Below are 26251 nucleotides of genomic sequence, written 5' to 3' on the forward strand. Positions count from 1 at the left end.
CCATTGGTGTTGGGGGATTGTCTGTGTGTGTGTTTTTTTCTTTTTTCTGAGATGGAGTCTTGCTGTGTCGCCCAGGTTGGAGTACAGTGGCGTGGTCTCGGCTCACTGCAACCTCCGCCTCCCGGGTTTAAGTGATTCTCCTGCCTCAGCCTCCCAAGTAGCTGGGATTACAGGCGTGCACCACCACGTCTGGCTAATTTTTGTATTTTTAGAGGAAGAGTTTCACCATGTTGGCCAGGCTGGTCTCAAACTCCTGACCTCAGGTGATCCGTCCACCTCAGCCTCCCACAGTGCTGGGATTACAGGCGTGAGCCACTGCACCCAGCCGATTGTCCATGGTTTTGTAATCCAGTCAGGATGAGTCCATCATCCTTGCCATGTGATTAATCAAAACACAGCATTTTCCTGGCTATGGGAATTGGTTCAGGGATGGTCATGTGACCTGGTTCGGTCTAATGAAGCATGAAGGGACATTGGCTGAAGGCTTTTGTAAATAAGGTACCTAGCTCTTCTGTGGGGGATTCTGGAAACTAGCCCTCTTTCTCACCTTGAATGCTGTGGTGTGTAGTTACGAAGCCTGGAACTGCTACATCCCCTTTGCTATCACTGGGAACACCCACTGAAGGATGATATTGAGACCACGAAGGCATAGAGGACCTAGAAGGACAGATAGGAGACACCAAGTCCTGGATCCCTCCCTGAATGAACCCTGTTCTACCTCCGGACCTTCGGTTACCCAAACCCACATAATTCAAGCCATTTGCGGTCGAGTTTTCTGTTAGTTGGCACAGAGATGAATCTTCGCTTCCTTGGGGAGAGACAGATTTGCTTTGAATATTGCATTTGCTTCTGGGCTCTGGCCTTTGAGAGGCACATTGAGGAGGTGCAGAGTGGCTGATGAGAGCCACTGGGCTGGAGAAGGGGTTTGAAAAAGCGTCTGTCATGGGGGTGATGATCCACTTTTGGTTGTCGATCATGTTAGCATTCTTTCAAATGGAAAGCTTACGAAATACGTTTCCAAAAGGATACAGTTTGTAGAAATGCAGAATTGTTAACTTTTAAGAAGCACGTGTCGTGCATGAGATAAGATGTTCCTGTAGCTTTCACTAACGTGCTGGGGTTAGCAAGAGAAAAATTCCATGAAGGTACAGGATGATTTAAATAAAAAGAGGCTGCCTTGTCTAGTTGTTGTGTGGGAGGGAAACCCAAACCCCAACGTGTCCTCATTCCAGTGTAGAAACGGCCACCGGAGTGTTGTTTTCACAGGATGCTGTCACCGGGTGGCCCTTTGGGAAGTGGGGGTGACTCGTTGCAGAGATTTCCATCTGGGGGACAACACCCTAAGCACCAGCTCCTTTTTCCTGCTCCACTCCAGAGCATTGGTGGGAGGAGACCTCTGGGCATTCCACAGCCTTCCTGTGGGCCTCTTCGGCTTTGGTTGTGTTCTTTGCAATGTTTTTGTGTTTTGTTTTGTTTTGTTTTGAGAAGGAGTCTCACTCTGTTGCCTGGGCTGGAATGCAGTGGCACGATCTCGGCTCACTGCAACCTCCGCCTCCTGGGTTCAAGTGATTCTCCTGCCTCAGCCTCCCAAGTAGCTGGGACTACAGACACCTGCCACCATGCCCGGCTAATTTTTTGTATTTTTAGTAGAGATGGGGTTTCACCATGTTAACCAGGATGGTCTCGATCTCCTGAACTCGTGATCCGACCGCCTCGGCCTCCCAAAATGCTGGATGACAGGCAGGAGCCACGGCGCCCGGCCCCATTCTTTGCAGTTTCTAACACTTCTTTCTGATACTTGGAGCAATGAGAGTAGAGCCGGCAGCTTCATGCACTTGTACCAGGATGCTACAGAAACAAACAAAAGAAGTGAGCTGTGTGACTTGGGCAAGGACCTCCTGGGTAGCTGTAGGCTCATTTGCCGTAACACCCAGACCTCAGAACACACTGGCTCAAGCGAGGTGGATGCCACTTTCCCTCACTTCATGCCTGGGTGGTGGGGATGTGTGGGGTGAGTAGGCAGTGCTGTCCCATTATTGCCTTCCAGGGCAGGACCCAGCCCCCTGTCTGTCTGCTCTGCCACCCTTTGGGGGGCTGTCCTCGGCTTCCTGATGGAAGCTGGTCCTCCAGCACCCTGTCTTCATTCCAGCCTGCTGGAAGAGGGAAAGAGAGGAAGGGGAGGGAGAGCAATTTCCTTTAAGGAAGTGCAGTGGACGAGCGTGTCATTTCCACTCATATCCCATTGCCTCAGACTTCATCATGTGGCCACACCTGGCTGCAGAGTATCCTGGGAAGTATGGTCTCTGGCTGGGTGATCACGTGTCCCTTTTTTTTTTTTTTGAGATGGAGTCTGGCTCTGTCGTCCAGGCTGGAGTGCAGTGGCCGGATCTCAGCTCACTGCAAGCTCCGCCTCCCAGGTTCACGCCATTCTCCTTCCTCAGCCTCCCGAGTAGCTGGGACTACAGGCGCCTGCCACCTCGCCCGGCTAGTTTTTTGTATTTTTTAGTAGAGACGGGGTTTCATTGTGTTAGCCAGGATGGTCTCGATCTCCTGACCTCATGATCCACCCGTCTCGGCCTCCCAAAGTGCTGGGATTACAGGCTTGAGCCACCACACCCGGCCGCATGTCCCTTAACTAAAAGGAAGTGGAGGATGGATATTGGCGACAGTTAGCTTCTCTGCTACCGTGCCTCAGTTCTTCCATCTACAGATCAATGTCCACAGGATCACCAACCATCCCGGCAGCTGTAGCCTCAGTGACTTCGTCTGTGAAATGGAAATAACAAAAGTACCAACTTCAGTGACACACAGGAGAGGGCTTTGCATGGGGCCTACACACAGTTGGGTACTCAAATGACTGCTGCTGTTACGGCCGTTTTCATTCAGCCAATCAGCAAATGGGTTTTGGGTACCTGCTATGTGCCAGGAGCGTTCAAGGTGCTGGGGATTCAGCAGTGAACAAACCAGACCAAAGCCCCAGTTCTCGGAGCTCAGCTTCTCATGGGGTGGCAGAGGGGCACACGTGGGGAGAACTGTCTCCTCTCCTCTTCCCTGGCCCTCACTGCTACCACACATGGGGTTTCCAAGTCAGGGCTCTTTGCAGGAATCGCCCAGATGGTCTCTTGCGGGAAGCCGTAGAGCCTAAGTGAGATTCATTTTTGCCCCAGTTGATAATTTATGAAAGCCACTTCATAAACACCAGGTAGTATCCCGTTTGTTACTCATTTGAGATTATTATTTTCTCCATTCTTTTTATGAGGGTTTTTCTTATTGATTGTAGCAAGTGGAAGTAGGTGTAGGGAGATTAAGTTGTTATGGTGTCTTCAGAAATAAAAACCAACAATAAGCTGAGTGCAGTGGTCCATGCTGGTTGTCCCAGCTGTTGGGGAGCCTGAGGCAGGAGGATTGCTTGAGCCCAGGAGTTTGAGTCCAGCAGTCTGGGCAATATAGTGAGACCCTCATCTCTGAAAATAAAAATAAAACAAACATTGAGATCATTCGGTGGGTATTTCTGAAGCCTCTGTCTTATGTTAGTTTGAATGCTAAGTGATGGAAATACAGTGGAGACCACCATAGGGTTCCTGCCCTCAAGGCACTCACTCTAGAGGGGAATGTACACCAGCAGTCACAATATAGGGCTGTAAGAGGTTAGAACGGGTACTATGGAAGCAGGAGGAAGAGATACCTGAGCCACTTGCGGGGCAGGATCAGGGAAGGCTTCCTGGAGGAAATGAAATCATCACCAAACAAACTGTCACTGTGACCACCTACCTTCATTATCACCATTGTCACCATTGATGTCATCATCATCATGCTCACTGTCATCAACATCACTATCTCCTTTGCCATCACTGCCATCATCATGCTGTCATCATGACTGTCATGTCATTTTCACCGTCCTCATCACCATCACCACCTGCACCATCGCCATCATCACCATCATCATTGCTCTCATCATCACCATTACTGTCACCATCATCATCTTCACTTCCCACCTCCTTCTCAATATTACCATCAGCTTCACCATCACCATCAGCATCAGTACCGTCATCACCAGTTCCACCACCAGCATCATGGCAGCTAGCATGCTTGACCACCTTCTATGTGCCTGGCACCATGCGAAGCTCCTTGCACACATTGTCTCATTTAATTTCCACCATGACCCTATGAAGCCAAGTGTCATTCTCATTGTAGAGCTGAAGAAAATGAGGCTCATAAAGGTTACACAGTTTGACCAAGGTCGCAGAGTGAGTTTCTCAGTGTTAGACTCAGGATTCAAGTTCAGGCTGTCTGTTCTGGAACCTTATTTTACCCACCACCCTAGAAGGATGAGTGGAAGGTGGCCAGGTGAGCTGGGGTCTGACAAGGATCCAGGAGCATTCTGGGAGAAGGGAGATGCAGGCACAGAACCACACAGAGACAGAGAGCTGGGGGCATTTGAGGACCCAAAGAGGGTCTGTGTGACTGGAGTGCTGCGTGTGAGGGATGAGAGATGAAGCTTTAGGGTAGGGCAAGGTCTGATCCTGCAAGCCCTGATTGGCATTTTCTAATGTTTGGACTTCACCTTGATGACAACAGGAAGACCATATTGAAAGGTTTTAAGTGGGAGGGGACTGTGATTGGCTTGTGCTGTAGGAAGATCACTCTGGGCACCCAGTGGGCAGTGGAGCTGAGAAGGGGGAGACTGAGGCAGGGAGACGTCATTTGGTGGAGGAGTTTGAAGCATTCATTGCTCCCACATACGGGAGTCCTGGGATCATTAGCCATCCTCAGAGCTCCCTCCAGGTGCTCTTCTCCACAATTACCCAGAGGATTGAATCAAGCTGAGTGTTCTCAGCTCTCTTTTCTCAAGACAGCTGCTCATCCTTTGTTTGGAACCCTGGGCCTGTGCCGATTTGCCCGGTAGCTTTCGAGAATGGCTTTCACATAAAGCCAGACTTGTGCTTTCTAAACAGTTGACCCTGTGTGAGGGCCGTGACCTTGCAGAATACAAAACAGGAGAGGTTAGATCGAATTCCTCCTCTGAATGCTCCTTGGACATCCTGCCCCCAGGGAGGCTGTGGTCTACCCAAGAGCAGATGTAGAAACCCCAATTCGACCAGGAGGCTGAATGGAGCCACTTTGTCCCATGCTCCCCACTGCTGTCCTTCCTCCCCAGAGACAGGAATGAGACTACCACATCCAGAGCTGGGGAGCATACTGCTGTGCTGGAAGGAGTAGGCCAGAACCCCAGCTCACCAAGCTGGCATTGGTGGTGCACAAGCCACCTAGTGGGGACAGGCAGGGGGCAGGAGGCAGGAGACAGGGGACCAGCTCCCGACGGCCGTGCCAAGGGGCTGTGGGTGCGCAGTGGGCGTCCATCTGCAAGTAGGTTTCCAGGGTCTTTTGGCCACTTCTTCCATGACTTGGAATTTCTTCTTGTCCTGCTCTTAAAGATTTTGAGGATCCCTAGTGAGTGGGGATCAGGAGTTCTGGGTTCTGGGTGTGGCTTTATTACCAACTCACTAGGTAGGGTTGGGCCAGTCCTTTCTCCTCTCTGGGCCTCAGGCTCCTTCTTATGAAACAAGGGATTGGCCTTAGGCGTTCTCTGAGGTCCCTCCCAAGTGAGCTCTATGTTCTCTGGAGCTCCTAGCACCCCAATGACACACGCCAAATAGTTGCCACAGACAGGTGGGTGGATGGGCTCCCTGAGTCCCACCTCCACCCGCTCCTGAGTGGGTTGTTCATTTGAGGACTGAGACCCCAGGGCAGACCCGGAAGCCTGGAACACGTTCAGATGCCACAGATGGAGGATTTTTCTGCTTCAATTATCTTCTTTGCAGGTTTTGGGTTTTCAGACGGGGCTGGCAGCTTGGCTGGGCCACAGTAACCATTTCCGAGCTGGCTGGAAGCAGGCATGGAGGACCTCAGGGTTCAATCTGTTGTTCTCCTTCCAGTGTCAAGAGTCTGAACGATTCCAAATACAGAGAAACAACCTCTCTCCGGGTTCCTTGCGGCCAGCCATCACGAAACCCTCGCACCTGTTCACCCTGCAAAGCGTGATGTGTCTGAACTATTTAAACGGTTGGGTTTACTGATTAATTTCTCCTCAGCCTCATGCCTGGATCTTGGGTGGCTGCCATCTGAGTGCTGGTGACTGATGTGGTGTCAGGATCCTCAGCTTAGGGTACAGACTCTCCTGTGTCGTGGAGAGCTGAGAAGACCAGGTATGAGGAGCTTCATCTGTGCTCTAGCTTTACTATTAAGTTAAGGGCGCCGGGTTTGGTGGCTCACGCCTGTCATCCCAGCACTTTGGGAGGCCGAGGCGGGTGGATCACCCGAGTTCAGGAGTTCGAGACCAGACTGACCAACATGGTGAAACCCTGTCTCTACTAAAAATACAAAAAACTTAGCCAGGCGTGGTGGTGGGCGCCTGTAGTCCCAGCTACTCGGGAGGCTGAGACAGGAGAATCACTTGAACCCGCGAGGCGGAGGTTGCAGTGAGCTGAGTTCATGCCACTGCACGCTAGCCTGGGTGGCAGAGCAAGACTCCATCTCAAAAAAAAAAAAAAAAAAAAAAAAGTTAAGGGCATATGTTTTGGCTATTTTCCAATTTCTACTTTTTATACCTTAATAAACACATTAGAGCCATGTCCTGGGTGACAATTTCTTGTTGATAAAGCACAAGTTTTGCCAGAAGACTGTCTCAGATGTTCCCTGTTCCCTGCCCGTGCTGGGTTTTTCACTGCTGGGTGGAACCTAAATGTTCATTGTCCCTTCTGAGGACGCCTGCTCTGTACTTCCCCTGCCTGCAGAGACCACCTTGAACATGATGGGTGCTTTCGGACACTCAGGGCCCTTCTACCTCCGCTCACCCCAAACACCACGGCGCTGGAGACAAAGCTTTTCATTTACAGCTGCAGCCACTTGCCTGTGATCATCTTTTTCCAGCTGGGGGTTTCATCTCCCTTTTACAGCCTGGCTCCTGCTACCAACCTCCTGCAGTTTCTGGCGGGGACTTGTTAGAGTGGCCAAACAAACTTCTTTTCTTTCACACTAACAAGCTATCTGGACACAGTAGCGTAGTGACCAAGCAAAATTATCGCTGCTCCCTTCTATGCCCCAGAAGTCCTGAAGCCCATATGCCTGTCTATCCTTTTGAGGCCAGAGGGAGAGATGGGCTTTTGAGGACATAGTGGGAGAGGCTGAGGCTGGAGGACAGGCAATGGGTATGTGAGTGGGGAATGGTGTTGACACCTGTCTCCTCCCAACTTCTGGCATTGATCATCTTTTGGTAGGAGCCGGGCTACCAAACTCTTCATCTTTCTTTTTTTTTTTTTTTTTTTTTTTGAGATGGAATCTCACTCTGTCGCCCAGGCTGGAGTGCAGTGGCACGATCTCAGCTCACTGCAACCTCTGCCTCCTGGGTCCGAGCGATTCTCCTGCCTCAGCCTCCCGAGTAGCTGGGAATACAGGCATGCGCCACCACGCCCGGCTAATTTTTGCATTTTTAGTAGAAATGGGGTTTCACCATGTTGGCCGGGATGGTCTCGATCTCTTGACCTCGCTATCCGCCTGCCTCAGCCTCCCAGAGTGCCGGAATTACAGGCGTGAGCCACCGCGCCCAGCCTAACTCTTTATCTTTCTTACTTCCCAAAGCAGGAAAGGACTCTGTGACTCACTGAGCAAGAAAGTCACGGATGTTTCTGGTCATTTAGGAGCAGAAAGAGGGGGACACCGATGCCAGTGTATAAAGCTTGAGAGTGCAGGGGGCAGCCACTCAGGAGACCTTGCTAAGGCAGGCTTCCCGATGCCCGCCTTCTCTGGCCATTTTTCTGCTTGGGTACAGAAACCAGGCCAAATGCCTGGGGAACATTTAGCTTTTTGTTGTAAGGAGGGAAGAATTAGAAAGTCAAATGCTCCTATGGACTGGGAGCCAAGAGAAGGGGGCAGGGAGGCTGGCAGGGCCTTGAGGAGGCTTGGCCACTCTGAGGGTGGGTGCCCATCTAAGGCAGGCCTGGAGCTGGGTGAGCAAGAGCCGGGCGGCCTCGCTGACTATGTCCTCCCCTCCATCGGGACCCTCAGCCTGGGCGCAGCGGGGAAACGCAGGGCGTGTGAAGCTGACCAAAGGGAGATGGATTGAAAAACAGCCAGCTGAGGAGGGCACTGGCTGCCAGGCGGAGGAGTTGACAGTGCCAAGTGCAAGGTCTCTGGAGAGCTGCTTATGTCTGCCTACAATAACACCTCATTTATTTGGCATTATCAGAGAATGAGCTGGTTCCCTCAAGTGACTTTTCCTCCCCCAAACTTTAAAAATTGAAACATGTTATGTGTCAAACTTTTTATTATTATTCAATTGTGGTAAATATACATAACATAAAATGTACCATCTAAACCATTTTTCTTTATTTTTTAGAGACAGGGTCTCGCTTTCTCCCCCAGACTGGAGCATAGTGGTAGGATCACAGCTCACTGTAGCCTCAAAACTCCTAGGTTCAAGGGATCCTTCTGCTTCAGCCTCCCCAGTAGCTGGAACTACAGGCTCAAGCCACAGTGCCTGACCAAAGTTAAACTGGATCCTACGTTTAACCACTTTTTTTTGAGATGGAGTTTCTCTCTTATTGCCCAGGCTGGAGTGCAGTGGCACCATCTCGGCTCACCGCAGCCTCTGCTTCTGCCTCCCAGGTTCAAGTGATTCCCCTGCCTCAGCCTCCCCAGTAGCTGGGATTACAGGCATGCGCCACCATGCCCAGCTAATTTTATATTTTTAGTAGAGACGGGGTTTCTCCATGTTGGTCAGGCCGGTTTCGAACTCCTGACCTCAGGTGATCTGCCCGCCTTGGCCTCCCAAAGTGCTGGGATTACGGATGTGAACCAACACGCCTGGCCCATTTAACCGCTTTTATGTGTACAGTTCAGTGGCATGAAGTACATTCACCATCATCACCATCCATCTCCGGAACTTTTTCATCTTCCTAAATTGAAACTCTACACACCTCAAACAACTTCTTCCTGCCGCAGACTCTGGAAACCTCTAATCTACTTTGTCTCTAGGAATCTGAGTATTCTAGCTACCTATATGAGTGGAATCATACAGTATTTGTCCTTCAGTCACTGGCTTATTTCTTTTCTTTTCTTTTTTCTTTTTTTTTTTTTTTTGAGACAGAGTCTTCCTCTGTTGCCCAGGCTGGAGTGCGGTAGCGTGATTTCAGCTCACCACAACCTCTGCCTCCTGGGTTCAAGCGATTCTCCTGCCTCGGCCTCCTGAGTACCTGGGATTACAGGCATGCGCCACCACGCCTGGCTAGTTTTTGTATTTTTGGTAGAGATGGGGTTTCACCATGTTGGCCAGGCTGGTCTTGAACCAAGCCTGACCTCAAGTGATCCGCCTGCCTCAGCCTCCCAAAGTGCTGGGATTACAGGCATGAGCCACCACACCTGTCAACTGGCTTATTTCATTTAGTATCATGTCACCATGGTTCACCCAATGTGTGTGAATATGTCAGAATCTCCTTCCTTTTTAAGACTGAGTAGTATTCCATTGTATGGATAGGCCACATTTTCTTTACTTTTTTTTTTTTTTTTTTTTTTTGAGTCAGGGTCTTACTCCATCTGCAACCTCCACCTCCCAAATTCAAGCGATTCTCATGTCTCAGCCTCCCAAGTAGCTGGTATTATAGGTGCAAACCACCATGCCCGGCTAATTTTTGTATTTATTTTTAGTAGAGATGGGGTTTCACAGTGTTGGCCAGGCTGGTCTCGAACTCCTGGCATCCAGTGATCCACCAGCTTTGGCCTCCCAAAGTGTTGGGATTACAGGTGTGAGCCATGGCACCCAGCCTGGATAGGTCAATTTTTTTTTTTTTTTTTTTTTGTGAGACAGGGTATAACTCAGGTATAACTCAGGTATAACCCAGGTTGGAGTGCAGTGGTGTGATGTCAGCTCACTGCAACCTCTGTTTGCTGGGTTCAAGTGATTCTCATGCCACAGCCACCCATAGCTGGGATTACAGGTGTGCGCCACTATGTTTGGCTAATTTTTGTCTTTTTTTTTTTTTTGAGACGGAGTCTCGCTCTGTCGCCCAGGCTGGAGTGCAATGTCACGATCTCAGTTTGCTGCAAGCTCCGCCTCCCGGGTTCACGCCATTCTCCTGCCTCAGCCTTCCAAGTAGCTGGGACTACAGACGCCCACCACCACGCCCGGCTAATTTTTTGTATTTTTTGTAGAGATGGGGTTTCACCATGTTAGCCAGGATGGTCTGGATCTCCTGACCTCGTGACCCACCCGCCTTGGCCTCCCAAAGTGCTGAGATTAGAAGCGTGAGCCACCGTGCCCAGCCAAGCTTTGTATTTTTAGTAGAGATGGGGTTTTGCCATGTTGGCCAGGTTGGTCTTGAACTCCTGGCCTCAAGTGATCTGCCTGTCTCAGCCTCCCAAAGTGTTGGGATTACAGGCATGAGCCACCATGTCTGGCCTGATAAGCCACATTTTCTGTATCCATTCATCCATCCATGGACATTTGGATTGCTTCCAGCTATTTGCTGTTGTGAATAATAGTATGTACACAGGTGTTACTCAAGCTTTCTTGACTAGGCTTGAGTAACAAATAACTTACTAGAAATATTTTTCTTATTCTAAATTTTATTTATTTATTTATTTATTTTTGAGACAAGGTCTCACTCTGTTGCCCAGGCTGGAGTGCAGTGGCACGATCACAGTTCACTGTAGTCTTGACCTCCCAGACTCAAGTGATCCTCCACCTCAGTCTCCTGAGTAGCTGAGACCACAGATGAGAGCCTCCACACTTGGCTAATTTTCGTATTTTTTGTAGAGATGGTGTCTTGCTATGTTGCCTAGGCTGATCTTGAACTCCTGGGCTCAAGTGGTCCTCCCGCCTCAGCCTCTCAAAGTGTAGGATTACAGGAGTGAGCCATTGTGCCTGGCAGTGTAAATTTTAAAACATTTAGAAAATGTGGACAAGTTGGCCGGGTGCAGTGGCTCATGCCTGTAATCCCAGCACTTTGGGAGGCTGAGGCAGGTGGATCACTTGAGGTCAGGAGTTTGACACCAGCCTGGCCAACATGGTGAAACCCTGTCTCTTCTAAAAATACAAAAATTAACTGGGTGTGGTGGCGTGCGCCTGTAGTCCCAGCTACTTGGGAGGCTGAGACAGGAGAATCACTTGAACTCGGGAGATGGAGGTTGCAGTGAGATGAGATTACGGCACTGCACTCCAGCCTAGGAGACAGAGCGAGACCCTGTCTCAAAAAAGAAAATGTGGACAAGTTAAAAGAAAAAAAATCACTCATTATCCCATTGTCCAGAGAAACTTCTAGTATACGTACTATTTCCATTTTGTTATATACACTTCTGTTTTACCTTTTAATGCATACAAACATTCAGTTTCTACAAACAGGATTTTATATTCAAACATATACTATTTTGTAACCTGCTTTTTAAAACTTACTGATATCTTGACTCTCTTGCTGCAACGTAATTTTCATGACTGCTTGGCATCTTAGTACATGAATGTACCACAGATTCTGATGGGTTTCCCACTGTAGGGTCTGAAGGTTATTTCCAGTTTTTTTCTGTTACCAATAGCACAGTGATGCACATTCTTGCAGCTAAACCTTTGTGTGTCTGTTTAGTTCTTTTTGGAGGATAGAGTCTTAGAACCACATTTGATGGGTCAGGGGGTATGTGTGTGTGTATATATATGTGTGAATATAATATATACATATAAATGTGTATATACATATTAAACGTAGCTATATTAAAATGTGTGTATATATACACATTTTGAAACCCTTTAAGTCTTCTATACGTATTGGCAAATTGCTTGTCAGATAAGTTTTACTTATTTGTATTTTCATCAGCAGCATCAAAGAGTGGCAGTTTCTCTATAACCTCACTGAGGCTGTGTATTGTCCTTTATGAAATCTTTGCTAAATGGAATGGTAAGAAATAGCATATTGAAGCCAGGCGCGGTGGCTCACACCTGTAATCCCAGCACTTTGGAAGGCTGAGGCGGAAGGATTACGAGGTCAGGAGTTCGAGACTGGCCTGGCCAACATGGTGAAACCCCATCTCTACTAAAAATACAAAAACTAGCAGGGCATGGTGGCGCGTGCCTGTAATGCCAGCTACTCAGGAGGCTGAGGCAGGAGAATCGCTTGAACCTGGGAGGCAGAGGTTGCAGTGAGCTGAGATCACGCCACTGCACTTCAGCCTGTGCAACAGAGCGAGACTCTGTCTCAAAAAAAAAAAAAAAAAAGAAAAGAAATAGCATATTCGTTTTAAAAGTAGGCATTTCTTTGAACATTTAAAATAATATGTCTGTTAGCCACTTGTGTTCCCTTTTTGGGAAATTGCTTATTCAGGACCTTTGTGTATTTTTTCCATTGAGGGATGAATATTTTGTTACTCATTTGTGAGCATTCTTTGAATATTGAGGATGTAAATTATTTGTTATTTCAATTGCAAACAGTTTTCCCAAGTTTGTCTCCTGCCTCTCAGTTTTGCTTCTGGTGCTTGTTCATGTGGAAAAATGCTTTTTAGTTTTATAAAAGTATTTTATTTTTAACTTCTGCCTTTGGTGTCGTTTCTGTAAGAGGTTATAAGGTATTCATTTACTTTTTAGTTTATTCTAGCACTTTCATAGCTTAATATTTTATACTTAAATCTTGAATCCATTCCTAAAATGATCTGATAGCTAATGTAAGGTAAAGAATCCAACCTTTCACTTTGTCAGTGTTACCCTTCCCCTAACCCATCCGAAATGCTTCTTTGCCATGTATTAATTCTCATTGGTCTGTTTGTTCATTTTCTTTGGTCTGTTTCTGGAGTTCTTTCTGTCCAATGATACACATCTGTGTTCTTTTGCCAGTGCCACACTGTTTTAATATTTTAATTATTTTAGGGCATGAATCCCATGATTACAAAATTCCTTGGCTGGTCTTTTGCATTTTGTTTCCAAATGAACTTTAGACTGATTGGATCACCTTAAAAAATAATTCCTCTGTGTTTCTGATTAAAATGGCATTAACTTTATAGGTGAATGTGGAGGGAATGAGAATCTTTATAATTTTTTTTTTTTTTTGAGATGGAGTCTCACTCTGGAGTGCAATGGCATGATCTCGGCTCACTTCAACCTCTGCCTCCCGGGTTCAAGCTATTCTCCTGCCTCAGTCTCCTGAGTAGCTAAGATTACAGGCGTGTGTCACCACGCCTGATTTTTGTATTTTTTAGTAGAGACGGGGTTTCACCATGTTGGCCAGGCTGGTCTTGAACACCTGACCTCAGGTGATCCGCCCACCTCGGCCTCCCAAAATGCTGAAATTACAGGTGTGAGCCACTGCATCCAGCCAAATCTTTAAAATATTGAATCTTCTCATATGAAACTTCGATATGTCCATTAGGTATCCACATGATTTCCTTATCTAGGTCCCTGAATGTTTCTTAAGTTTATACATGGGCATTTTGAATTGTTTGTAGCATGGTGAATGGTGTCATTTTCCAGTATATTTTCCAATGGTTTGCTATTGTTATATATGAAAGAAACTGGCTTTTATGTATTTATTCAGTGACTGGCCTAGTCGCTGAATAGGGGCTGTCTTCCTGGGTTTTATGAATAGATCATCATAGCATCTTTTTTTTTTTTTTCTGAGATGGAGTCTTACTCTGTCGCCCAGGCAGGAGTGCAGTGGTGCAATCTCGGCTCACTGCAAGCTCTGCCTCCCAGGTTCACACCATTCTCCTGCCTCAGCCTCCTGAGTAGCTGGGACTACAGGTGCCCACCACCACACCTGGCTAATTTTTTTGTATTTTTAGTAGAGACAGGGTTTCACTGGGTTAGCCAGGATGGTCTCCATCTCCTGACCTTGTGGTCCACCCGCCTCGACTTCCCAAAGTGCTGGGATTACAGGCATGAACCACCATGCCCGGCCCATCATAGCATCTTTAATAACAATAATTATGCCTTTTTCTTTTCTGCCATTCATTCTCTTTTCTTGTCTTCTTGCACTGGCTACACCATTGAGAACAATTCTAAATAGTAGGGATGATAATAGCAGGCGTCTTTGTTTTAATTCTGACTTAAATGGGAATGTCTTTAGTGTTTCAAATTTCTCTGCTTAAGGAATGTTAAATGCAACTGAATCTTATTTTGATGTTTCAGAGTCATTGGTAATACGTAATTGAAAAACATTCTGTCATACAGTCGTACCATCAGCAATCAGTGGAGCTTATTAATCTGTTTTGCTTGCAGGTTCCAAGTTTTATTTTTCTCACTCATCCTCTCTCTTTTGCACTACTGATGCACTGAGACTTTCCTTGTTTCTCTTCTCTTGCTCCCAAGCTGTCTATTATCGATTATTTCTGTTATTTTTCTCCTTTTTCTTTTAATAAACCATTGTTTTAATTGAGGCCATAATTTGTAGACGTGGAAAACATTTCAAATAGTACAAAAATAAGAAGTCAAAAGTCAGAAATTCAAACACTGCTGTAAGATATGTTTCCCTCCTATGTCAACGCTTGTTCACCCTGGAAAATGTAACATTTTGTACCCTTCCAGACCTATTAAATGCAGTGTGCTTCTATTTATGTTAAAAAATATGAAAATATGCCTGGTGCGGTGGCTCAAGCCTATAATCCCAGCACTTTGGGAGGCTGAGGTGGGCAAATCACGAGGTCGGGAGTTCAAGATCAGCCTGACCAACGTGGTGAAACCTCATCTCTACTAAAAATACAAAAAAATTAGCCGGGTGTGTTGGCGTGTGCCTGTAATCCCAGCTACTTAGGAGGCTGAGGCAGGAAAATCACTTGAACCTAGGAGGTAGAGGTTGCAGTGAGCCAAGATCACACCACTGCACTCCAGTCTGGGTGACAGAGTGAGACTCTGTCTCAAAACAAACAAACAAACAAACAAACAAACAACAACAAAAATCCAAACAAACAACAAAAAAAATGAAGATATATATTCACATCTGTCCTGTACCAGAACACAAATAGAAAGCGCACTATTCGTGCAATTAAGTGCTTTTATCACTTAATATATTGTAGCAATCTTTCTAAATCAGTGGATTCCCTAGTATGCCACTGAATGCATGTAACATAATTTATTGAAACAGTCCCCTGTGTACCTAGGTTTCTCCAGATGTTCCAGCTGCAGTGAACATCCATGTAAATGTAAGTCTTTGTTCTCCTTTGCAAATTTTCTGCTCCTGATTGACTTACTCTGACCTCTCCCAAGAAAGAGAAATATTCAAAACTGAATGTAAACTAAGAATAAATAGGTTCTGAATGAGGATCAGATGATTCTGTTGAGTAGCGTGAATGGGTTTTAGTCAAGGACTTCCTACCGTTATCGTGACTGTAGAGTGGACGTTTTGCTCAATTCTTTATTGTCACCTGGCATCGTTTACTTCCAAGTTTGCTGGATAAATGATGCCTCCCATGCCCATTCCCAGACATAAGGTTGATGCCACCCGTTCGTGTGACCCTGATGCGCCGTATTTGTTACCTATTTATTCGCAGTTTCATTATCAGCGTCCCATACAGGCTTACTGGCCTTACCTGGCAGTGCAGGGTCTCCAGCAAGGCCTGCAGCCAGATGTCCTGGGAGGCACCTGTGCAGTCGGGAGATCACTGTTCACAATGAGCTCAACTGCAGGCCCTGGGAGGTAAGAGGGGGCAGGTGAATGCCTTAAGGAGCCTGTGGAGCAGGTCTTGCAGGATGGCTGGGAAGGGTCATTGCAGCATATCTGGCCTGTCTGATGTTGCAGGTGGAAACAGAGACTGCTGAAACCATGGCACTGGTGAGAACCTCATCTGTGAGGTTCCTGTGGTGTCAGACACAGCCAGGGCCAAATATGATCTGGACTGGGGCAGCCTGTGGGTGGATGCTGGGTGTTTCTAGCCACACCTGCATATGAAGAAAACAAGCACCCCCAGTAGCTGGGGTGTGGAGAAGAGAGAGGTTAGTGAGATGCTGGTGGGAATGTAAGTTGTGGGGGAGATTATGGTTTTTAGGGAGATAAGCGATTTTTCTCTCACTTTTCCATTGGCCAGGACAGCTTTTGTTTTTAACTTCTAGTACTCATTTTCTTTCTGACTCCAAAAACAATGCATATTAATTTTAGAAATTTAAGAAAATATAGAAAAATAGAAAAATAATAACCTTAAATCTTTCCTTCTAGGGAACACACTAGTAACATTGAGCATATATTCTTCTGGTATATTTCCATTTTCGTTTTCCTTTATACTTGAATTTTTTTTTTTTTTTTTTTTTTGATAGAGTCTCACTCTGTCACCGAGGCTGGAGTGCAGTGGTGCGATCTCAGCTCACTGCAACCTCCGCCTCCTGGGTTCAAGCAATTCTCCTGCCTCAACCTCCCGAGTAGCTGGGACTACAGGCACATGCCACCACGTCTGGCTAATTTTTTGTATTTTTAATAGAGAGGGGGTTTCACCATGTTAGCCAGGATGGTCTCGATCTCCTGACCTTGTGATCCACCCGCCTCGGCCTCCCAAAGTGCTGAGATTACAGGCATGAACCACTGCACCCGGCCAAATTTTTTAAATGAAATGGAAGTATGCTTTGCATATTGTTTTGTAACCTGGGCTTTTTATTTGCTATATGAGAAACACTTTGTCCGTGTTGTTAACTACTCTATAACATTATTTTAATAGTCTCATTGGCCGGGCACAGTGGCGAATGCCTGTAATCCCAGCACTTTGGGAAGCCGAGGCAGGTGGATCACCTGAGGTCAGGAGTTCGAGACCAGCCTGAACAACGTGGTGAAACCCTGTCTCTACCAAATACAAAAAATTAGCTGGGTGTGATGGTTCATGCCTGTAATCCCAGCTACTTGGGAGGCTGAGGCAGGAGAATTGCTTGAACCCGGGAGGTGGAGGTTGCAGCGAGCCGAGTTCGCGCCATTGCACTCCAGCCTGAGCAACAAGAGCAAAATTCCATCTAAAAAAAAAAAAAAAAAAAAGTCCCATTGTCTCTTACTTTATGAGTGTAATTTATTTGACCAAGACCTTCAGTTATTTCCATTTTTTTCCTTCCTTCCTTCCCTCTCTTCCTTCCTACCTACCTATCTACCTACCTACCTACTTTCCTTCCTTCCTCGCTACCTAAAAAATTCTACAATGAACATCATAGATACATATTTGTATAGTTTTATAATTTTCTCATAATAAATTCCTGGAGGTAAAATGTCTGTTCAAAAGATAAGCATATTTTAAATTTAAATTTGTTCTCCAAAAAGATTTTAAAGCATTTATGTTTCTACCAGAAATATTACGAGAATATCTTGAACTCTTTCTTATGAAAAAATCTTCGCTTATGTAATAGGCAAAATAATTGCTGCACATGTTATTTCAAAAAATTAAATCACCTTTTTCTGAATTTAAAATAATATACATTATTTTAAATAAACAATGTGAAAAAATATATAGAAGAAAAATGTACTGAGTAATCCTTTCCACCTAGGAACGATGATAATTAGCATTTTAAAGTGTTTTTATTTTATTTTATTTTTAAATAGAGACAAGGTCTCACTGTGTTGCCCAGGCTGGTCTTGAACTTCTGAACTCAAGTGATCCTCTCACTTTGGCCTCTCAAAGTGCTAGGATTACAGACATGAGCCACCACCCCCAGTGTCATTAACATTTTGATGGAAGATCTTCAAAACATCTTGCTTGACGTCTTATATATGCTCTGTGTGTGTGTGTGTGTGTGTGTGTGTGTGTGTGTGTGTGTATATGTATAATTTTATATAATTTTGCATGCATTTTACTCTCTGTTATTTGGTAACCTGCTTTTCCTGCTCAGCAATATGTAATGCATATCTTTCTTTTTTTTCTTTTTTTTTTTGAGACGGGGTCTTGCTCTATTGCCCAGGTTGGAGTGCAGTGGCACGATCTCGGCTCACTCCAAGCTCCGCCTCCTGGGTTCAAGTGATTCTCCTTCCTCAGCCTTCTGAGTAGCTGGGACTACAAGCGTGTGCCACCATGCCCAGCCAAATTTTGTCTTTTTTTTAGGGTTTCACCATGTTGTTGGCCAGGATCATCTTGATCACTTGACCTCGTGATCGGCCCGCCTTGGCCTCCCAAAGTGCTGGGATTCCAGGCATGAGCCACTGCGCCCAGCCTGTCATGTATATCTTATCTGGTCAGTAAGGACTATGTCATGTGTATGGCACTACCTCATCATTTTGAGGATTGCTAGAATTCATGTAAACAATCTCCTTTGTCTTCCTTTGGATGCAAATCATTTTCTCCAATGTGATGTTTGCCTTTTATTTCTGTTTATAGAGTTTGTTGTTGTTGTTGTTTTAATGGTTAGTTTTTATGTCATCCTGTCAGTTAGTATCTTTCTTCATGGGGTTTGCGCTTGTCATTCTGCTGCCAAACTGAAACTTTCTCCAGCCAATCTTCACTTTCTTGACCTCTTTGTTTTAGTTCATTCTGTTCCTTCCTTTCTGGAGGGCCTTTCCTGCCAGTTTCCCACTGTTGAGATCTCCTGCCGGTAGTTCAGAGTATCTTAAACTCCTCTTTCTCCATGAAGTTGCCTTGATTCTCTATAACCCAACGTTTTCTCTTTATTAAATTTTTTATGTTCTGCCTGGGTTATGTTAATACCTTACTTGTGGTGTTTATCACGTTTCATCTCATAGTTATGTTCATGTAGACTGTCAGCTTTCAGAGGGCTAGAACCGTCTTCCACGTCTGTGACCCTGAGATTGTCTAACTCAATGCTTGTCATACAGTAGGGCCTCAATACATTTTTGCTGGATTGAATCAAATTGGATTTGGGTGGACCAAAGGATCCAGTCTGGTTCGGGGAGTTGATTCGTGAGACTCTTAAACAAGACCAGACGTGGGTTACTCTTTGTTCCTCTACTGACTGTGGAATTCCCCTTGTTGTTTGAGATGTGTGTCCCAAAGAGAAACTGTTTTCTGAAGAATTGCACACTTTTATTTATAGCATTGTTGGCTTTTTGTATCCGCCACTGCCAACCTTGTGACGTCTGGCACTCTTGGCAGAAGTCCTGGTCCTTGGGACCCTGTTATGAGCAAACACAGTGACTGAGAAGCAGACCACCTGAGACTAATCCAGCCCAGGGCCCATGACAGCAACCTGGTCAGGTGAGTGGGGATTTTAGCCTTGTCTTATACAACACAGCACAAGCCAGAATTACTTCCTAATCTCTGCCTTGCCTTCTTATTGGGGGATTGTGAACTGCACCTAAAACATAAGAGGTGGCCCAGTGTGGTGGCTCACACCAGCACTTTGGGAGGCTGAGGCAGTAGGATTGCTTGAGGCCAGGAGTTTGAGAGCAGCCTGGCTGATATAGGGAGACCCCATCTCTACAAAAAATAAGAAATTTGGCCAGGTGGTGCCTGTAGTCCCAGCTGCTGGGAGGCTGAGGCAGGAAGATTGCTTGAGCCCAGGAGTTGGAAGCTGCAGTGAGCTATATTTGCACCCATCACTGCACGCCAGCCTGGGCAACAGAGAGAGAGAGACTATGTCAACAAAATAAAACATAAGAGAAAATAATAAACATGATCCAGTGCTCCACTTTGTTAATCATCAGGAAAACGCAAATTAGAGCCACAAGGCACTATCAGAGTGCCTAAAATGGGAAAAGACGAAGAATATCAGGTGTTGATAAAATATTCTGCTGGCATGGGGTATAAACATTTCAATAAAAAAGAGTTCTGTGGCTGTATTAGTCCATTCTCACATTGCTAATAAATACCCAAGACTGGGTAATTTATAAAAGAAAGAGGCTTAATTGACTCAGTTCAGCATGGCCAGGGAGGCCTCAGGAAACTTACAATCATGGCAGAAGGGGGAGCAAACATGTCCTTCTTCACGTGGCAGCAGGAAGGAGAAGAATGAGTGCCCAGTGAAGGGGAATCCCTTATAAAACCATCAGATCTCGTGAGGACTAACTCACTATCACAAGAACAGGATGGGGGAAACTGCCCCCATGATTCAATTATCTCTACCTGGTCCTTCCCACAACACATGGGATTATGGGAACGACAATTCAAGATGAGATTTGAGTGCAGACACAGCCAAACCATATCAGCGGCGTCTACTAAAGCTGACATGTGCCCATCTTATAACGCAGCAATTCCACTCCTGGGTATATACCCATTGGAAATGTGCCCATATGCTTACCAAGAGACATGTGTTCATTGTAACACTCCTGTAATAGCCCCAAACTGGACACTATCCATGAATGCTCATCAACAGTAGAATAGAAAAATAGCTTGTGATATATCATACAGTGGAATGCTACACAGGAATACGTATGAATAGCCTATAACTATATGCAACAAGTGGCCAGAACTCAGAAACATAATGTTGAGTAAAAGAATCCTGATGCATACTCTATGATTCCATTTATGTCGAGTGCAAAACCAGGCAAAGCTAGTGTATGCTGTTGGTAGTCACAATATTGGCTACCCTGGCTGGATGGAGGGTAATGACTGTGGAGGAGGTGGCATGAGGTGGCTTCTGATGGTGAGTGTGTGGGCGATAATGTTCTGGTTCTTGGCCTGAGGCTGATTCACATGGATATGTTCAGTTTGTGAAAATTCCATGAGCAGTATGCTTTGTGAGCAATTTTCTAATCAATTTTATATATCAAAAAAAAGCTAAAAAGTGATTGACAGGGTATATACTCAGAAGAATTGAAAGCAGGAACTGGAACAGATATTTGTACCACCCATGTTCATAGCAGCATGATTCACAGGAGCTGAGAGTTGGAAGCAACCTAAATGTCCATGGATTGATGAATGAACAAACTCAGTGTGGTTTATACATGTGATATGGTTTGGCTGTGTTCCCACCTAAGTTTTGACTTGAATTGTAGTTCCCATAATCCCCATGGTGTGGTGGGAGGGACCCAGTGGGAGGTAACTGAATCATGGGGGAGGTTACCTCCATGCTGTTCTCATGATAGTGAGTACGTTCTCATGAGATCCGATGGTTTAAAATAAGGGGCTTTTCCCCTCTTCGGCCTATACTTCTCCTTGCTGCTGCCATGTGAAGAAGGACATGTTTGCTTCCCCTTCTGCCATGATTGTAAGTTTCCTGAGGCCTCGCCAGCCATGCTGAACTGTGAGTCAATTAAGCCTCTTTCCTTTATAAATTACCCAGTCTTGGGTATGTCTTTATTAGCAGCCTGAGAATGGACTAATACAACATACAATGGGATATTATTCAGCCTTAAAAAGGTAGCAAATTCTCACACATGCTACAACTTGGATGAACCTTGAAGCCGTTATGCCTGGTGAAAAAAGCTAGACACAAAAGAACAAGTACCACGCTGGGTGCTGTGGCTCAAGCCTGTAATCCCAGCACTTTGGGAGGTTGAGGTGGGTGGATCACCTGAGGTCAGGAGTTCAAGACCAGCCTGACCAACTTGGCGAAACTTGTCTCTGCTAAAAAATGCAAAAAATTAGCCAGGTGTGGTAGTGGACGCCTGTAATCCCAGAGACTCGAGAGGCTGAGGCACGAGAATTGCTTGAACCCAGGAGGCGGAGGTTGCAGTGAGCCAAGATGGTGCCACGGTACTCCAGCCTGGGCAACAGAGAGAGACTCCATCTCAAAAAAAAAAAAAGACAAGTACTGTATGATTCCACTTATAGGACACACCTAGAGTAGTCAAGTTCATACAGACAGAAAGCAGAGTGGTGATTGCCCAACATCAGGGGAGCGGAAATGAAGAGTTAGTGTTTAATGGGTACAGAGTTTCAATTTGGGAAGATGGAAACATTCTGGAGATGGAGGTGGTGATGATTGTGCAACAATGTGAATGTACTTAACACCATAGAACTGTATACCTAAAAATGGTTAAGGTGGTAAATTTCTTTTGCATTTTACCATAATACAACGATAGGTGATTGCAACAGACGGTTCCGAGTAATAACACAACATACACACAGACAAAGACACACGAGCAGAAGCAATGGGCGTTACAAAGCTTCCTGTGCTTCGGGACCTAGGAAGGAGCCCAGCAGGGGAGCTGTGAGGGCAGAGCAGAGGGGTCTGGAAAACGTGGAAAGGACCCAGCGTGACCTTGGAGGTGGCAATAGGGTCAGCCTTGTTGGGCACAAGGCCGACCTGCAGGCCCGACACATTTGAGGGTGCTTGGTCCAGCTGGCATGAAACCGCTCTCTCTTGCTGGCGCGTCAAAGCCGAACGTCCAACACCACGACACCCTGGTCTGGCCTTTTTCTGAACTTGCACGGCATTCCCGTCAGGTCCTGGGGACAGGGAGACTTTAGGCGAGGCGATTTGGCCCACGAAAGGGCAGGATTTCCCACGTGGGCTTTATTCTAGGGAGTGTGAGGTTGGCCACAGTCCTGACCTGACAGCCAGGGGCCTGCTGCTCATAGGACATTTCAGAGTCAGAGCCAGATTCCTCAACACTTACGAGGTGTTCCTGTGCCAGGCCGAGGCCCCCGTGATGGCAAGTGCCTCTGAGTGGGGCAGGGGTGGGGTGACCCATGGCTGGGTCTCGCTGTGGGAGCAGGCTGCTGGCCATGTGGGGCCGTGAGAGACCCGGCAGTCCAAGGACCGGTGTTTTGTTTTGAGCGTCCACTTCAGAATGAAAAGACGTGGCGTTAGCCCCCTTCCCAGCAGGGACATTCCCAGAGAAGCTGCCCTCTGACACCTGGGCTTTAGGAAGCACCCCCCAGGAAGACATCACACCTGGGCTGGACTTCCCGGGCCAGCCCCCTTGGGTCAGCTTGGTCTGCTCTGTCTGCCCAGTCCTAGGAAGTCCAGCTTTTCTTCCTTTCGCATCGCCCCACCCCAGGCTTCTTCGTTAGGTGGCCTGTCGCCTCTCCGGGCCTTTTCTGAAGGTATCTGGAGCCTGGTGTGTGTGTGCGTGGTGGCCTTAAAAGGCTTAGGAACACTTGGGAGCTGAGAAAAGAATGCTCCCAGCTGGCAGGTGGATGGAGGAGGCATTAATCCAGAGTCATTTTTCCTGCGGAGACGGCTTTGTTATAAATCTATCAAAACGTGGGAGTTCTTCAGTGTTCATGATATTATCCCCGGCTCCTGTGGGGAGAGGGGTGGGAGTGAGGGCGCCTAGCTGAGAAACAGGATTTGCTTCTAAAAGATGTTTGGTTCCTTGAGATCTGTTTTTTTTTTTTTTTTTCCTCTCTCTCTCTCTCTCTCTTTCTCTGTCTGTCTCTGTCTCTCTGTCTCTCTTTCTCTCCTCCTTGACCTCATGCAGTTGATAGAGTACAGCCAATTTGTCAATGGTTCTTTAGGAACTGTGGGAATCCTCCCCTCCCCTAAATCCCCCCAAATGTGCAGGTGAGCTGGAAAAGTAGGCAGCATAAAGACAGAGGGAGGCGGGTTGAAGGGAAGGAAGAGGAAATGAATGGTGAGCAGACACACCCTGGTATTCTGATTGAAAAAAAAGAAATGCCAGTCTTGGGTGGGGATGGGGAGTGGGGAAACCAAGAGACCATCTGGACCAGCTACTCCCAAAGCGTGGCCACCAACCAGCAGCATCAACATCGCCTGGGAACTTATTAGTGATGCAAACTCCTGGGCCCCATCCCAGACCTGCTGAATCAGAATCTGCACATCAAAGCTGGAGAAGCGCTAAATAAACTACACTTCCTGGTCCAGAGATGGGAAGTGACTTGTCTGTGATCACACAGGTGGTTAATTGCAGAGAAGGACTTCCAGCCCACTACCTCACCTGCCTTGCAGGTGAGATGGAGCAGTCATGCCTGACTCTTGGCACTCAGGATTTGTGCCATGGCGAATCTGGTTGTGTTTTGTATCTTGGGGGCAGAATTTTTGTGTGAGTTATTATCACCCAAAGATGGTTGAACTGTGAAGTTGTAGGCCTGCCTCGGTGTTAGCACACGGAGTGGAATATCCTATGTGTAGTTTTGGTTCTGACCACTGATTCGCCGTCTGGCAAAATGGCAGTTCTTTCTTTCTTATTTTTTTTTTTTTTTTTTTGAGACACAGTCTCGCTCTGTCGCCTAGGCTGGAGTACAGTGGTGCACTCTCGGCTCACTGCAACCTCCGCCTCCTGGGTTCAAGCAATTCTTCTGCCTCAGCCTCCCAAGTAGCTGGGAGTACAGGTGCCCACGACCATGCCCGGCTAGTTTTTGTATTTTTAGTAGAGACGGGATTTCACCATATTGGCCAGGCTGGTCTCAAACTCCGCCTGCCTCGGCCTTCCAAAATCCTGGGATTACATGTATGAGCCGCTGCGTCCGGCCCCAAAATGACATTTCAAAACCTTTTGTTGTATCTTCATCGTCACCACTATCATCATCATCATCACCACAGCAGAGATCCTTTATTTTGCACTTACTGGGATCCATACCCCATGCTAACTTAGGTTATTTCCTTTGTCACACCAACCACATACTGATCGCATTTAAAGCTGAGGAAGCCGAGCAGCAGAAAGATAACGTACTCATGGTCCCTCATCTGGATAAAAGAAGGGGTCCTGGCTAACACGGTGAAACCCCGTCTCTACTAAAAAATACAAAAAATTAGCCGGGCGTGGTGGCAGGCACCTGTAGTCCCAGCTACTCGGGAGGCTGAGGCAGGAGAATGGCGTGAACCCAGGAGGTGGAGCTTGCAGTGAACCGAGATCGCGCCACTGCACTCCAGCCTGGGCGACAGAGCAAGACTCTGTCTCAAAAAAAAAAAAAAAAAAAAAAAAGAAGGGAGGTGGAATTTGGGTCAAGGCCCCATGTGACCCCAGCAGCATACTTATTTATACTTGGGGTATTAGGTAAAACTGTAGTACATTTGTATTTGTGACACTCTCCAACTCTCTGATTCTGAGGCAGAAGTTATCCTTTAAGTGCCAAATTTGTCTAGCTATTTTTACCATATGTGAAACTGTTTCGAGACATTTTGTAATCCCAACACTAACGTCTGTACCAATTTAACTTCCATATGCATTTTGTGTTTTAATTGTATTTTAATTAAAGACTGAAATGGAAATTCTGTGCACCTCAGTCAGTTGAGAGAAAGGAATCTTAGATGCTCAGATAAAATGTGATTTATGCTGTTGCAAAAAAATGTGAAAGACTTGTGGGCACTTACTCCCCAGTTATGACTGTTTCCAGATTATACACTGTAAGAAAGAAAAAAAGTCTGGGGGTGCGGGAGAAACCCTGTGTGAACGTGGAACCACTGAGTTAGACCCCTGGCTCATTCAGCTGGAAATAGGATATAGAAGCCCAGGTTGTGGCTGACTTCTTTGAACTTCTCCACAGGCTGGGGTCATTCTGGTAATTGTTTTATTGTATTTTTAGCCTACAGTGGGTGGTGGTCAGCAAACTATGGTCCATGGGCAAAATCTGGCTGGCTGCCTACTTTTGTAAGTAAAGTTTTATTGTCACACAGCCACACCCATTTGTTTAAGTACTGTCATGGCTGCTTTCACACTGCAGTGGCGGTGTTGAGTCATTGTAACAAAAACTGCATGGCCCCAAAAGCCCAAAATATTTACTCTCTGGTCCTTTGCAGAAAAAAGTTTGCCAAACCCTGGCCTGATACGTTTTTGGATAGCATTTCCTAAATTTTCTTTCTGCTGTATGTCATAAATGCTTGAAACCCATCTATTCACTGGCTCCCTCATTCATCAAACATAGTTTGATCACAGTGGTAAGAAATCTTGCTTAGCTCAGGGACTGTGTGGGCTCATGAGTAAAAAGAATGTAATCAAGGATTATAGGCTTGGCACAAAGAAACATTCAGTGAACTTGTGTAAGTTAGGGTTCTACAAATGACTGAATCCACTGATTCAAGGAGAAAGGGATTCATGTGAATTGGGCTAACTCTCAGAATTGTTGAGAAGGCTGAAGAAAAGACTCTAGGCTGAGCTTTCAGGAACCAACTCCCCAACCCACTCCCTGAACAGATCACCAAGGGCTGCTTCAATCAGGAAGTCACAGAACCAGGTGGTGGGGCTGTTATCATGTAGCCAGTCACAGAACCATGACCCTGGCACAGTCCACCCCAGGAAGGGATGCCTCATACACCGGCCCTCTCCCTACTGCTTCACGTCGAAGTCTGATCGGCAGAGCCGGAGTCACATGCAGAGGCTACTGTGAGGAAGTTTGGGGAGGGTTTTCTGCTTTCCAGCCTTTGGATGCTCATCATATAATCCACAGCCACCCCATGGTACAGGTCATTATATCCTGAAAGAGAGTGTTCAACTCATTTACGGTTTATATTAAGATTCGAGAA

At 46.3% G+C, this 26251-nt stretch overlaps 1 protein-coding gene across 5 annotated transcripts in view; it reads left to right on the forward strand.

Annotated features, from left to right (window-relative positions):
- The window catches only part of NTN1 (netrin 1), a 245339-nt gene that overhangs the window by 85346 nt on the left and 133742 nt on the right, over nucleotides 1–26251 (forward strand). The gene's annotated exons all lie outside the window — the stretch shown is intronic.

This window comes from Macaca mulatta, chromosome 16 (assembly GCF_049350105.2).
Source record: "Macaca mulatta isolate MMU2019108-1 chromosome 16, T2T-MMU8v2.0, whole genome shotgun sequence".
Classification (NCBI taxonomy): Eukaryota; Metazoa; Chordata; class Mammalia; order Primates; family Cercopithecidae; genus Macaca; species Macaca mulatta.